At 45.0% G+C, this 15,292-nt stretch overlaps 1 protein-coding gene across 8 annotated transcripts in view; it reads left to right on the top strand.

Annotated features, from left to right (window-relative positions):
- Positions 1-15,292, top strand: part of LOC147008707 (copine-9-like) — a 180,031-nt gene that overhangs the window by 132,537 nt on the left and 32,202 nt on the right. The window lies entirely within an intron of this gene.

Here is a 15,292-nt window from a genome sequence, read left to right as displayed (position 1 = left end):
GTTCATCCAGTGTCATAAGTCCTGTGCGATCTGTACACCATCCAGATAACTAAAACCCCGTTATCCTTGGCTTGGCTCTCCCGTGCTGGCACGTCCTGTCGATTCAGGTGCGGCTGCCTAACTGATCCGGGGTTGATTAGGCAACATTTGGGACACTAGTAAGTTGTTGCAGTATGATGCCAACAATGATGCCAACATACAATTCCTACTTAGCTGACACTGAACCCCATGCTGAGTTTCACAGCAGTGATGTCACCAATGTGCCTTGGTAGTGCCCGACAATCACTCCTTCAAGATATTCTTACTTGGCGATGAACTGGAAATGTTGATTAAAGGACTGGTAAGTGGCCTGGATTCAATCAGCACATCTGTTTCATCAACTTCGTGCACTTCGAAAATTTGGAGCTAGATGTACTCCATCACACACAGAGACCTTCTGTGTGCTACCCTCATCCAGTTTAGTCCACGAGCCAACACGGTTTACCAGGGTGTGGCCGATGCTGTGCACAGGCAACTTCTTGGAGCCATAGATGAGAGTTGGGCCAGTGATGAGGACCAGTGCCATCAGTCCATCCAAGGGATGTGGCTGACTGCTGAAACAAAGGTATTACCTCTAACACTACACCCCTACACCCCATGCATAAGTAGCTACTACTACATACATGTTAAGTCATGCAAACGTATGAAAATCATAAACAAATGTGCAAAATCAGAAAAAGTGTGTGTCAGGGGGCTTTAAAAACAGGAAAATCCACTCCAGCAGGCTTGAAAACATCTGAATCAACACATATCATGCAAATCAGACAACTACAAATACTTCTAAGCAAAAAGTCAACTTTGGGAGGCTAACTTGGCGGCCATCTTGAAAAATGGCCGCCATCTTGGATTTTCAAATGGCCAATCGGGCAGATTTGATCAGAAAGCCCTGCAGAACAGAAATGCCAAATTTGATGCTTGTATCATAATTTGCACGATTTTTCTACTATCCACTACACTAGCTGGACAGGATTAGAAATGAGTATATTAGAGGGTAGCGCAGGTAGGACGGTTTGGAGACAAAGTGAGATAGGTGAGATTGAGATGGTTTGGACATGTGCACAGGAGGGATGCGGGGTATATGGGGAGAAGGATGCCGAGGATGGAGCCGCCAGGTAGGAGGAGAAGAGGAAGGCCAAAGAGGAGGTTTATGGATGTGGTGATGGCGGACATGCGGATGGTTGGTGTGACACTGGAAGATGTGGAGGACAGAGCGAAATGGAGACTCTTCATCCACTTTGGTGACCCCTAACGGGAGCAGCCAAAGAAGAAGAAGAGTTTTGGATATTGGTGGCATATTGGAATTTGTTGTTTGAGTTTCTGTCCATGGTTTTTTGAGTGGAATTGTGCTTCTCTTGAACAAAGACAATGCTAGGTGTTGATACTTATGATCTCGGAACATAACATGAATGAGGAACTCTTCAGAAAGTGGAACAGATTTGAGAAGATTTCAATGACGTTGCAGTTTCGGCCGCAGAGCCATGATTTCGGCATCATTTCCATACCCTGATATTGTCATCGTCTGATTGTGCCGGTGAATGGGTTTGTACTTTCGCCAAGACATTGACTCTGGGGCTCACACTCGAGTTAAAATATAATGTGAGATATTTAATGTCTCAAGCTGTGTGAGCAGGTGTTACGTTATATTACATGTGAAGGATGGTGTATTCTGGGGTTTACCTGTTTGGTTTCCCCATTTGCGAACGTTGCTCATGATGTTGGGATCTCAGGCTCAAATTACATACACTGATGTCCATGCCCTATATGTTTGTCATATCTGTGGAAACTCCTCCATAAACTAGCCTTAAATCACTTTCAGAAAATAAAATTGAATATTGCTCCATATTTGGAGCAACAAAACTTGGAAGCTGGATCCAATTCCAATGGGAACTGAATCTAAACCAGATGACTCAAATGTGAACATGCTGCAGTTTGCTGGAGATTGGAGGATATTAGCATTAAATTTGGTGTAATCTTAGCAAAGGTCTCTCTGATATGATCTATGGCCATTCATGGGACATCATGGATCATCCACACTACTTTTCCAGCAGAATGTGATACGAAATGAGGCAAGGCAATCAACTCTATGCCTGATTTGTAAAGAAAATTTGGAAGTGGCCAAGGTAACGGCACAGTGTTTATGACAGATCCTGTTGCAATTCCATAGGTGAATATGAGCAGATGAAACAACTGACAACTTCTTCTCTACAATCTGGCTTCCCCTGATTGTGTTGAAGATCAAACCGAGATCCATCAAGACTATATGAAACAACATGGATCTTTGGTATTCCATTCGCACTTGAGCAAACCAGAACATGCAAGACAACGATGTTGAGTGTGGATGTGACATGGTGAAATTCATGCCAACTGGTACAAATGAACAATGACATTCTTATGATGAGAATTGTGCATTGATGTGTGCTGATCTGCTGCATAGATTTGCGGGGATGTTGAAAGGAGTTTGTGAAGATGATTAACACTGTAACTGAGAAGTAGTAACACCTGATAAAAGTGATCCTGCTTGACCCAAGAACCAGGACACGTATCTCCTTTACAACCACAATGCCTTCCTCCATCTGCATGGCATGAAGTGACATACCATTTATCATTTTGCAATCCAAAAAGCTTCACATCAATAGCACAGCAGGGAGTTTGCTATCTGCACCATAGCAATTGGGACTGTTAACCTTTTGTTTCTTTGCAAAAGGTCAGCCAGGCCTTGATGCCGAACGCCATGTGGTCTCGGGTGTGAATTTCAAAGAATGCAGTGGATTGTGTGGTTGACTTCATTGCTTCCAATATAAAATGTGTTCACTTGTGTGCAGTCAATGTCTTTCTTCAAACCTTTTGTGACGTTATTTTATACGGTGGAAGTCTTATGAAACTCCAGCAGCCAAATAATGAAACCCACGTGACGATCTATATATAATGGAGCAAGTGTATGTCGAGCCACTAACCCACGTGACTTGATGTCTCTTAATTATGTACTGTTTGAATGAAAGTTGTACCTTGACTACATCTATTATTTACATACTATTGGAACGTAACTTTTAGACTGCTGAGACACATCAGCTCTTTGAAGACCCTTTAAGACATTTTAGACTCTTTAAATGCCTTGACATTCACATCATTTAGACCCCTTAAACCCCGACATACTTAAAGACCCATTAACATCCTTTAGAACCCGAAGACCCTTTAGAACCTTAAGACCTTGTTGACCCTTCAGACCTTATAGACTCTTTAGAAACCCATAGACCCTATTGGACCCTTTATAATCCAACGACACCTAAAACCTCATATATCCTGTGAGAACCCTAAGACCCCATTAGACACCATAAACAATTCAGACCCCTTGTATCTTTAAGACCCTTTCAACACTTTAGACCTCTAGATCCTTAAGACTCCACATACCCTGAAGACATTTATACCCCCTAAGAGCCTCAACAAGAGTTGACTACCAGAAAGGGGGACGAAAAGCCACTCTTTCCCAGTTAGGTTGATGTCTGTCCTAAATAAAACTAGAATGACAATCTTCGACGTCAGGTCAGGCCAGATTAGATCTGGCTACAGGTATCATGTAAACCTGTACTAACCTGTTCCATGGTCGGATTGTCAGCGACTAAACCATCTCCCCCACCAGATTTTTTGGTAAAGAGAGTGTTTGGATATGGACACCCAGCAGGATTAAAAACAAAACCTGTCAAAGGGTGGAGGAGCTCCTTGTGAGCCAAAGGCCATCCATATCTCGTGCCCAACTGTCTGCGGACGTCCTCCTGCAGTTGGGTTACTTCTTATTAGGAGGTTGGTGGCAGGATTTGCACTCCGGCCACCGTAGAACCCTTCATTCCGCAAAATACAAAAACGCAAAGAAATCTGAAAACCCACTCCGTGGGAGTACCTCCTGTGCAGCTTCCCTTCGCAGGGCAGCTCACCGGATGACGGGATTGGGGCAAAGCCTTCGGGGCCCCCAATCTTTGATGAAAGGAGGGAAACCACGGGGTAACATCCCTGGGTCAGATTGCAAGAGAGTGTGTCAGAGTGGTGCTGAGGTGTCGTCCACCAGACGGCGGTCTCCTTGGGTTAACCTGAGGCAGTCACTTCGGGTGGGTGCCTGGAATGTCCTATTCCTAAGAGAGGATGATCACCTGTCTCTGTTATCATCTGAGCTCAAGCGTTTGGACATCGGTATTGGAGCACTTTCTGAGGTTCGGAGACCCGATTGCGGCGAGATCATGGTGGTGGTTACACCTACAAGTGGTCTGGTCGCTCTGATTGTTACCATTCCCAAGGAGTTGCTGTAGCCATGCCCAATAAGCTGACCCCAATGATAATTGAGGTAACACCGGTCAACGAGCGTATTATGAGACTAAGGATTGGTCACTCCTTCGGTGTCATTTCCCTGGTCTCTGTTTATGCTCGAACTGAGGCGAGTGATCTCACCGTGAAGGACACATTCTACGCCACGCTTGAGTCTGTGGTTGATCAGTGCCCCAGACGAGATACACTCTAGTCTTGGGGGATTTCAATGCATCGACTGGAACTGAAAGGGATGGTTATGAGACGTGTGTTGGTCCCCGTGGGTCAGGAACTATGAACCAGAATAGCACTAATTTCCTTGACTTTGCAAGAAGTCATGGACTAAGGGTGGCCGGTTCATGTTTTCAGCGCCCACAAGCTCATCGCTGGAATTGGTATTCCAATGCTGGCGGTGTGGCAAAGGAGATTGACTATGTCCTCGTTGATGGTCACTGGAGGGTGATCCAGAACTGCAGGGTCTACTGGAGTGCTCAGTTCCTCAATACTGACCACCGGCATGTTGTAGCAACTCTGAAGTTGCACCTTAAATCCAGGAGAATGGTACCATCCGTGCCGAGGCTGGATGTTGGCAAGCTCAAGGATGAGAGGGTAGCTGAGGAGTTTGCGAACTAGCTGAGTGGAGATTGGGGGGTCTGGGTGCTTTGGGAGGTCCTGAAGAGTTGTGGAGTGCCTTCAAGACCACCATCCTTGATGTTGCCGGTGGATGTCTTGGAACACACCGTAGGGCAAAGAAGAATTTTGTCTCTCAAGGGACACTGGATACCATTGACCAGAGTCACAGGGCCAGGCTGAATGGCCGAGCTGAGCTGTTCAGGGAGCTGAGGTGTAAAACTGTACGTGCACTGAGGGTGGACAAGGAGGTCTATGTGTGAGGAATCTGTGAGGGAGTAGAGCATCACCTGTGGTCAACTGATTCTCATCCTGCTTCCAGGGGGATTCTTGCATTGCGTTCATCCAAGCCCATCTCTTGGTGCACTGCAGTTAGAGCAGAGGGTGGTAGGCTCTTGACAGAGGAGTCCGAAGTGAAGGCCCACTGGGCCGGTTACTTTGAGCGGTTATACCAGGCTGATCCACCAGCTGTCGAGTTCGACGTCAGGGGTGTTACAATCCCTGTTTCTGACCCTCCAATCAACTGTGGTCCACCTTCGCTTGTGGAAACACAGGCTGCGGTGAACCGGTTTAAATGGGGTAAAGCTCCAGGAATTTGTTGCATCCATGCTGAACTTCTCAAGGCTGGTGGAAATGCTGCACTCATGTAGTTGCATGCAGTTCTGTGCTCTGCCTGGAACACAGGCATCATCCCAACTGACTGGAAGAGCAGTCTTGTTGTCCCTCTCTGGAAAGGGAAGGGTGATCACCAAGACTGCAACAACTACCGAGGGGTGACGCTGCTCTTAGTACCGGGCAAGGTCTTTGCTTGGATAATTCTTGATAGGGTTCGCCACCATCTGCTTGAGCACCAGCGTCCAGAGCAGTCAGGCTTTACACCAAAGAGGTCAACGATTGACCGTATCCTTGCTCTTTGGGTCCTCACCGAACGCAGACGAGAATTTCGGCAGGGGCTGCTTGCAGCCTATGTTGATCTCTATAAAGCATTTGATTCAGTGAATCGGGATGCCCTCTGGAGGATTCTTGGTCTTCGTTGGGTGCCACCAAAACTGATCGATCTGATGTCTGAACTCCACTCTGGTGCTGAGAGTGCTGTGAGATGTGGTGGTACCATCTCTGACATTTTCAGTTGTTACTGTAGTTCTTCAGGGGTGTGTACTAGCCCCCACACTTTTCAGCACTTGTATGAACTGGATTCTTGGGACGATGTCGGAAAGATCAAGCTGCGGTGCATCGTTTAGGAATGTCAAGATCTCTGACCTTGATTTCACAGATGATGCAGTCATCTTTGCGGAGACTTTAGATATCCTTTTGGGGGCCCTCGAGGTGCTGAATGAAGAGTCGGAGCCACTGGGAATATGGGTTTCCTGGGTCAAAACTAAGATCCAGGCTTTCAATGACATCTTGGATGCTGCTGTCCTGTCTGTGTCTGTTTGTGGTGAGGATTTTGAGGGCGTGGAGAGATTCACTTACCTTGGCATTGATATTCATTTCTCTGCTGGCTGTGAGACAGAGGTCAATAGACATCTGGGTCGGGCCTGCGGAGTCATGGATTCACTGGATAATGGGGTGTGGCGCTGCCGGTACCTCGGCAGGAGGACAATAGTCCGAGTCTTCAGGTCCTTGGTACTTCCAGTCTTGCTCTATGGATGTGAGACTTGGACTCTGACCAAGGATCTGAGACAGAGACTTACTTCCTTTGGTACCAGGTCTCTTCGGAAAATCCTTGACTAATGCTGGTCGGATTTTCTGTCCAATGAGCGGTTGCTGAGAGAGACTCAAATGAGATTTGTTACCTGCATAGTCTGTGAGCATCAGCTGCGGCTGTATGTACATGTGGCTCGTTTTCCTGACTCTGGTCCTGCTCACCAGATTCTCTCACCGAGGGAGTCTCATGAGTGGAGGAGGCCAATGGGCCAACCACGTGCCTCATGGTTGCAGCAGGTTGATTGGCATCTCAAGGAAATGGCGATGGGTGAGGCATCTGCCTGGGGGGATGGCCAGACGGAGGCCCCTGGAGTACCGACAGAAAGTGGACGCAGTGACGCGCTGCTCTGGCGAATGCTCCCATACCTGACCTTCGACGTCACGACATCCCGGATATTCCTCTTCCCACATGATTACATAATTAAACATGTATCAAGTGATTTAAATCCCTGAACCCAGATTTAAAATATTAAATAAGTCTGGCTGCGAGACCTTGCATCCGATCAGGATGAAATTTAAAACGTATATTCCACATGTCTACTAGATCATAACTGTGACGTTTCACATCGATTGATGAAGTGGTTCAAGAGAAAGATTAAAAAAAAATAAAATTCTTTCAAACCAATATGGCTGCCAGACCATGTGACCTATTAATTATTTGCATGAACACCCTGGTATCCCAAGGCTTGGGGAAGATGTAAGTGAAGTTTTTCCTCGATCTGTCAAGCCATTCTGGAGAAGAAGATTTTAAAATGTTTATTCTTCAAAAAATCATAGCTGCCAAAAAATGTGACCGATGACGTCATAGGTGGAAAACATTTTGTTCCTCATGGATAGGCAATCATAACTGAAAAGTTTTTTGCTTCGATCTGTTCAGCTGTTCAGCTGTTACAGAGAAGAAGATTTTTGAAGGTTTATGTTAAAAACAATATGGCTGCTGAACCACGTGACCAATGACATCATCATTTTGGCCAATTACAATTTAGCCCGAGATGACCCTCACAATTTTTCGTACGGATCAGACAAAGCATTTTACAGAGCAATTATGACATGACAACAAAGCTACGTATGACATCATCAAAAAATCACACTTCTTTCCCATGGGGAGTACTTCACATGTGCCAAGTTTCAATTTTTTTCCATGGAGTGTTAAAGGAGATACAGAGATCCAAAGTTTTTCCAATTTTTCCAACGTGGCTGTCACACCACATGACTGATGACATCATACTCATCACAAAAACATTCTCCATGAGTAGTCACATCTATGGTGAAAATTTTGTGAAATTTTATGGTGAAAAAAAAAACCCCATAATACCCTGCTTCGATATAACTACGCTTCGATCGGACACCTGACCCACGATGCCATCTTCATCAAATAAAATTCAGAATGGGTGGTCAATGACATCTTTGGAATTTGACGTAATTGATCAGTGATCGGATGAGTTTTTTTTGTCCAAATGGCTGCAAGACCATTTCTCTCCACCAGTCCAAAATTGTCCAATGCACCAGATTCTCTCAGCGAGGGATCCTCGTGAGGGGAGGAGGCCAATGGGCTGACTACATTCCTCGTGGTTGTGGCAGGTTGAGCAGCTTCTCAAGGAGATGAGGATGGGTCAGGTATCTGCCTGGAGGATGGCCAGACGGAGCCCCCTGGAGTACATGCGGAAAGTGGACGTAGCTAGGTGCTGCACCGGCACATGCTCCCATACCTGACCTGAAATACAAGCCATCGCTTTGCTGTCAGGAGGTATTAAGGAGGGGGGCTGAGAGAGGAGGGAGGGGAGGGAGAGAGAGAATGAGAGGAGAGAGGGAGGGGAGAGAGAAGAGGCAGGAGGGAGGGGAAGCTACGAAGGGGTGGAGAGTGAGGAAGGGGGGGAGGGAGTTGGGTAGAGCTGTGCCTCACCAAATGTTGCTTTTCCATGGGAGGGAGTGATGCGGGAACGGGGGGAGAGAGAGAGAGAGACAGAGACAGAGACAGAGACAGAGACAGAGACAGAGACAGAGACAGAGACGGACACTGCTCATGTATGACTTAATGATAACAGTCAGTTTGATTAGTGACTACAGTAAGTACTGTATACAAACCAGAAACCTTGAGTAGCTCTCACCGAAAAACAATGTCACCTTTATTTAGACGTTTCAGGGATATGTTCAAAAACATTAATGTTTAAAAACAGCTGCGTGTGACGGGTGTTAAAAAAAATTGGCTCGGTAATTTTGAAAATGCGTTAATACTGCAAACGCCCAGAATTCAGGTGTTATCAAATATATTTTGCTTTGAAACTCACAAAGAGAAACCATGTAACCTTTTGTAAAGCAAATCCAATTACCAAATGCTTTAGAAACAGATGCGAGGACAAAGGAAAACCTGATAGAACATCCATAAGATACGGGATGAAACTTTGCCAGCACGGCACCCTAACAGGCATGGCATGTCCAGACACCCATGGAGAGTCCATACAGATCCAAATCTACCCATATGGACCATGTACATGTGTGCTGTATACTTACCTTTACCTTGTACTTACTGCCAACAGCACATCCCGATCAGGACATGAACTAGACTGTACAGCTCGGTAAGTAGCTTAAGCACTCAAGCACTCCAACAGAACACCTGGCTTGGCAAGCGATTACCAATTGCCTTGGACACAACGATGCACCCGGAAACACCCGTGCAATATCCGAATTGAACAAATCAACGCTTTTTTTTCGGAGTCAGAACTGCTGATATTTTCAAATCTGGAGCTTACATCTATTTATCATTAAGAAAATCGTTGTGGCCTGTTCCAAATCAAAGCATGGTTGAGCAGGCCAAAAAAACATGGTGGCTTCAGACCCCAGCAAGGTTACCTCGGAAACGCCTTCAGGCCCCAGACAGCGAGGTGGTCGAGGATCGCCTGATGAAGGATATAATTAAATGAGGCTGTTAATTATCTTCAAAAAGGGTGTTTTAATTAACCCAAACACCAAATTTTCATTCTTGCTCTTCCTTGGAGTTTTCTTAGTATGCATGCAACGTTTCAGGCTGATAGATTTCATGGTTTTGGAGTTATGGAGGAGACAGACTGACACCCACACTGTCATTTATTAGTTTTGATGCAGATATAAGTCAAGTACGAGCTTTAATGCTATTGTTGATGTTTCAGATTATTACTTGCATCCGGATGTGGGCATCCTTTCATTTGTTATCACTATCTGATGAGTCCTGCTGTCATGCTCTGGCTCATCATCATCATCATCATCATCACTGGCCATATTAGAGCAAGTGTGCAACTTGCACGGTGCTGTACATTTCAAGCTGTTAATGATGCATGAGCAGTCGATCAGCTGACAAAAGTGAGCACACTTACACGACATCAAACTGAGAACAACTTCAGGAGCGGGGGATCCTCATTGTGTGCGCCAATGAAACCAGTCACGATTGCCTCTATAAAGGATAAAAAGCACACAATAAAGGCACTGGGTGTGCAACTGCCAACATACATTATTAGGAAAAGGAACAGTCCACCCACAAACGTATCACCTGACCAGACAGCAACGCATGCAGCACTGAGAGCATGTCAACAGACTTGTTGTGGGTCTTGGTGTGCGTGTATGACACTTCTGAGAAAACAAGTTCTTGGACAGGTTTCAACATTCCAACAAGAGAGCACAAATAAGTGATGGCAGATGGGATAGGATACCTGGCTACAATTAATGCACCTGCAACCGAATTATCAACCATCCAGGAAATTTTGCGACAGTCCATTTCTATCCGGTCATTTCTACATCTTGAGAGCATTGCAATTGTCTTGGATTGGGCACTGTATGCAAAGGCAACAGAAATTGCATGGAAACATCCGGAAAGGTATGGGGGAATCGTGCTGATGATGGGGAACTTCCATACGATCTGTAACTTGATGTCCACAGTTAGTAAGATATTGGGGATGCTGGACTTCGAGAGCTGGCTGTGGAATCAGCAGTCATTGCGGAAGGATCAATCAACAAGGTTCTTGAGGGTAAACAGTACAACTGGGCTGTCCGTCTTCATAAGTTGACATCTGAAGCATTGCTGAGATTAGCACAGTCATGCTTTGAAGAATGGCTGCGAACCAACTATTCTGAAGATCTGCCGAAGTTGAGTGACACGATTTGGGTCATGTCTGAGCTTCACCAGAACATGCATCACACCACACATGATGCTGCTGTCACTAAGAAATCCTGCTGGGCGATTCTTGACCTGTTTCTTGCTTACCTGAAAGTTTTATGACACGACAGAGGTCAACTTGCAGCTATTTGGATGACATGCATAGAGATGATTGATATTCTACTTGGATTGCTGTGTGCTGACAGAAAGGGGGGGGGGGGTGGCATCCCTCCATCTTTCTTACATCCGAGGCATGATTCCTTGGTGTTTGCCATGGACAAATCCTTGAGAGGACTTCATCAGTGGACTGAATGTGACACCCTCAGTGCATTTGCTGCAAGGAAAGATAAAGGCTTTGAAAATCCTCCTGCATGATCAGAAGTTCATAAATATCTTTGCATCACTTGGAACGAGCTGAAACACTACCAATGACGTGTTCTGCATCATCCAGGAGTTCGCTTGTCAACTTTACTGTCGCAATACCAAAGTGAGTAAAGTTAATGAACTCAGATACCAAATGTTCCACAGCACACAAGGGGAGCTCAAATCAACACAGCTTCTGCAATTTGAAGTCGCTCTTACAGCACACACGTCAATCTAACTACAATGTGGCCATATGGTGACGGAGTTTTGTCAATTCGCCAGATATTCATAACCTCAGTCAAGGGCATGGATGGACAACAAGTGAAGGTGGCAGCCTTGTTATCCAGTGCATGACAGGATCCCCCGCTCCTGAAGTTGTTCTCAGTTTGATGTCGTGCAAGTTTGCTCACTCCTGTCGGCCAGATGACTGTTCATGCATCATTAATGACCTGAAATATACAGCAGTGTGCAAGTTGTACACTTGCTCCAACATGGTCAGTGATGATGATGAGGAGGCAGACCAGCATGACTCATCAAACAGTGATGACGAATGAAAGTATGCGAGTAATTATCCGAAATGTGAAGAATAGCATTAAAGCTCATACTTGCCTTATATCTGCATGTTAAATATTTATTATATTTGCATGTTAAATAAGTTAAATATCATTAATATTTCAGCAAGCATGATGCCAGGTGTAGAAAAGTTTTTGCGAGAAAAAACCAAATCCTGCCATATTTTCTAAATTATTTCGGAATCAAATGGACCAATGTTTAGAAAAGTTAAACTGCATGTGCCAAATTTGAGACTGAACATATATATTTTAAGGGTTGTTTATGCCTCAGATCAGCCATTGCAAAGTTAAAATCAATTTTCAGAAATATGATCAAATGAAGCAGCCATTTTCCAAGATGGCCACCAAAAAGGTGTTTAGCTATTCTTTCAAGATGTCCATCACATTTTTTTTTACTTACTACAGACATCAAACTAACTGGAAAACACAGCGGCTTTTAGTCCTCCGTTCTGGTAGTCAACTGCAAAATATTTATGGCTGGCTCATGGACTCCAAAGTACATTCTTGCACGCTTTTATTATTTTTCAAAAAATGCACACATCTTTCCGTATTTTTCTGTGATGCACCGAAAAATAGCTTCCGTCTCCGATATTCCCTCTGCACAATTATCCTGTACCTAACTTTGGAAGATCACACCTTGAGGCTATGCTTTGAAAGCATGATGAGATGGCATCTCCCAGCAAGCTCTATCTGGTCGAGTTATTTCTTGACCTTCTGCTGAGATTAGCATTCAACACATCTATACACTCAATATTTGGGCCGGCAGGATAGCATAGAGGTATGTGCCCTCAACTTAGAGATAATAGCCTGGGATAGAATCTTGACCCAGGTAGGAATTGTTACTCTGCTGTATCTTAGACAGGGCGAGGCAGCAATACATGTGATGTCTATCGGATGGATGTTAAGGGGGAGGACCCATCGCGTCGCACTGGTTGTTGGTAGACGTTAAAGATCTCACGCTGTCGATCGCTAAGAGTAGGTGAGTTATCGCCGCACCCTAAACAAATTAGAAATTCCTGCCTAAACTGCAAGTAGCAAGTCATCTGGTGTATTCATACATTTCATGACATGAGGTTAGAGTATTTATCTCAGAGTGTGGCTGTTTTCTGGGCAATAGCTCTTTGTACACTTTTGTATTTTTAATTTATTTATACAGAGTCAAGGCTTGTGGAAGAGCTACAACACAGAACAGATCAGGACGTAACAAAACAATAGGAACAGCAAAAGGAGAAGGGGAAATGCTAGCAGCAGAATCAAGAGACAATATAAATGTAGAGACAATATAAATGTATAAAAGGGATATAGATTTTGAAGAGAATGATGGGAAGGAGAGAATGCAGCGGTGCATAAGATAGATAAGGAAGCAAACTCTCATGAAGGAAAAACTGGAGATTTGGGAGTTGAAAGGGGAGGGGGTGGTGGTTTAATGGGGTAGAAAAGGTCATGGTTTTGCAGGGGTGGTGATCAGAGATGGTTGGTGGTGAACACCTGTCTTGATGACCTGTGGGGAAGAATGAGATTGAAGAGAATGTGGAAGTTGATTCCACAGGTGGTAAAAAGATGATCAAATGAGTGGAGATGAGCAGTGATCGTGGATTTGGGAGTTTCACTAAACCGCATTTGGGTTGCTGGTGGACCGCATACACCCTGCAGAAAGCTGGGGGGGGGTACAAATCATGGAGAGGCTAAAGGGTGCAAGAGCAGAAAGGAGTGAGAAGAAGACAGAGAGACCACCGACCTGTCTGCAATGGCAAAGTGATTGGCCCACAGAGCTTGAGATTCCAATGATCTTGAAGGCTTATGTTTCGATGCTTAAGTTTCCACGGCGCTCAAGAAAGACCACAGTTGAGAATGAGCCCCAAGAGTTTGAGTGACTGTACTCCTTTGAGAGGGCTGTTAAGAAATACATGGGAAGGTTTGCTGCATGGTCATTTTGGAGAGAGAGGTTGAGAGAGAGATTTTCGAGAGATTTTCGAGGCAAATGTTACTGTTGCAGAGTTTCCATGAATGCCAGTTTGTCTTGAAGAGAGAGAGAGAGAGAGAGAGAGAGAGAGAGAGAGAGAGAGAGACAGAGACAGAGACAGAGACAGAGACAGAGACAGAGACAGAGACAGAGACAGAGACAGAGACAGAGACAGAGACAGAGACAGAGACAGAGACAGAGACAGAGACAGAGACAGACAGGTCCGAATTTTGTCAAGGTCTGAAGAGAGGGACAAGGCTGCTGCCTGTCTCTCTCCAGCAAAGAAATAAAGAGGATTTTCCAGAGAGTCAGAGAGATTGTTGATGAAGATTAGAAATAGGACTTGGCCGACAACACTGCCTTGGGGCACTCCAGCCTTGACTGGGAGAGAAGATGAAAGGATTCCATTGAGAGCCGCACGTTGGTTTTGAGTGTAGAGGAAGTCAGTAAGCCATGTGTGGAGTTGACATTGGATGCCATAGGCAGATAGTTTAGAGAGTAAGGCAGGATGCCAGACTTTATCAAAATCACGAGATATGTCCAGAGAGACAGCCTTGATCTCATGTCTGATATTGAGGGCCTCAATCCATTGTTGGAGAGGAGAAGCAGCAGGTCCAATGTTGAGTAACCTGGTCTGAAACCAAATCAATGATCTGAGATGAGGTTGTTGACGAAAAGGAATGATTTCATATCAATGATGATGATGGTTTACATGTCCTTGCTGATGATTGCAACTAAGCTAATTGGTCTGAAGTTAAGGGGATCAGTTTTTGCACCTCTTTTTTTGCAATGTATTGATGTTGGCTGATTTCCAAGCAGATTTGAAAATGACCTGGGGCAAATGATATAGTGAAAAGGGCAGAGAGATGATGTACAATAGCAGGAGAGCAGGTTTTAAGGGCACGTGAGCTGATGCTGTCCGGTCCAGCTGCAGAATCAGAATTGAAGGTTTCCACAAACTTCACCTTCTCAGGTGCAAAAGACAGAGTCCAGGAGCTGTTGGGTGTGGGTACAGAGAGCGAAGGATTGAGGACACAGTATTTGTAAGCAAATGCACAATTGAGGCATCCGGCCTTCTCACAGTGGAATTGCCTATGGTGCCATTTGCAGAGATTGAAGAGAGATGGAGGGGGAGCTGGCATAATCCAGAGATAGACTTAGCAAGACGTTACCAGGCTTTAGTGGAGAGAGACAGGTTTCAAAGTTCAATCCTGAGGTTGGACACATGTTGTTTTCTGTCTCTGCTGAGAGTGGACACACACTTCTGGGCTTTGTGGAATGATTTCAAGTTTCCTTCAGTCAGATTTGCCTTCCAGGAAGAGAAGGCAAGTTGTTTCAAGGCAACACATCACTGCAGGATTCAGTGTACCATGAGCAGGAGGATGGGTAAGATAACTGAAAATGAGATGGGATGAGTCTGTATGAGGTAGAGCAGGTTTCTGTGGAAGATTTCCCAGGCTGAGTTAATATCAGGGGTGGTGAAGTCCGGGTGGCAAAGTTTACAGATTTACTAAATTGAGAAAGTTTTCAATTGAAATATAAACAAATTCACATGCCTCTCAGCTCTCTAGCTTAGTTTTGTTTCTCGACGTAGCTATA

The sequence above is a fragment of the Eptatretus burgeri genome, chromosome 18, assembly GCF_056783735.1.
Source record: "Eptatretus burgeri isolate ZD-2024b chromosome 18, Ebu_testis_v1, whole genome shotgun sequence".
In the NCBI taxonomy this organism is placed as follows: domain Eukaryota; kingdom Metazoa; phylum Chordata; class Myxini; order Myxiniformes; family Myxinidae; genus Eptatretus; species Eptatretus burgeri.
This window is presented reverse-complemented; position numbering and strand designations above follow the sequence as displayed.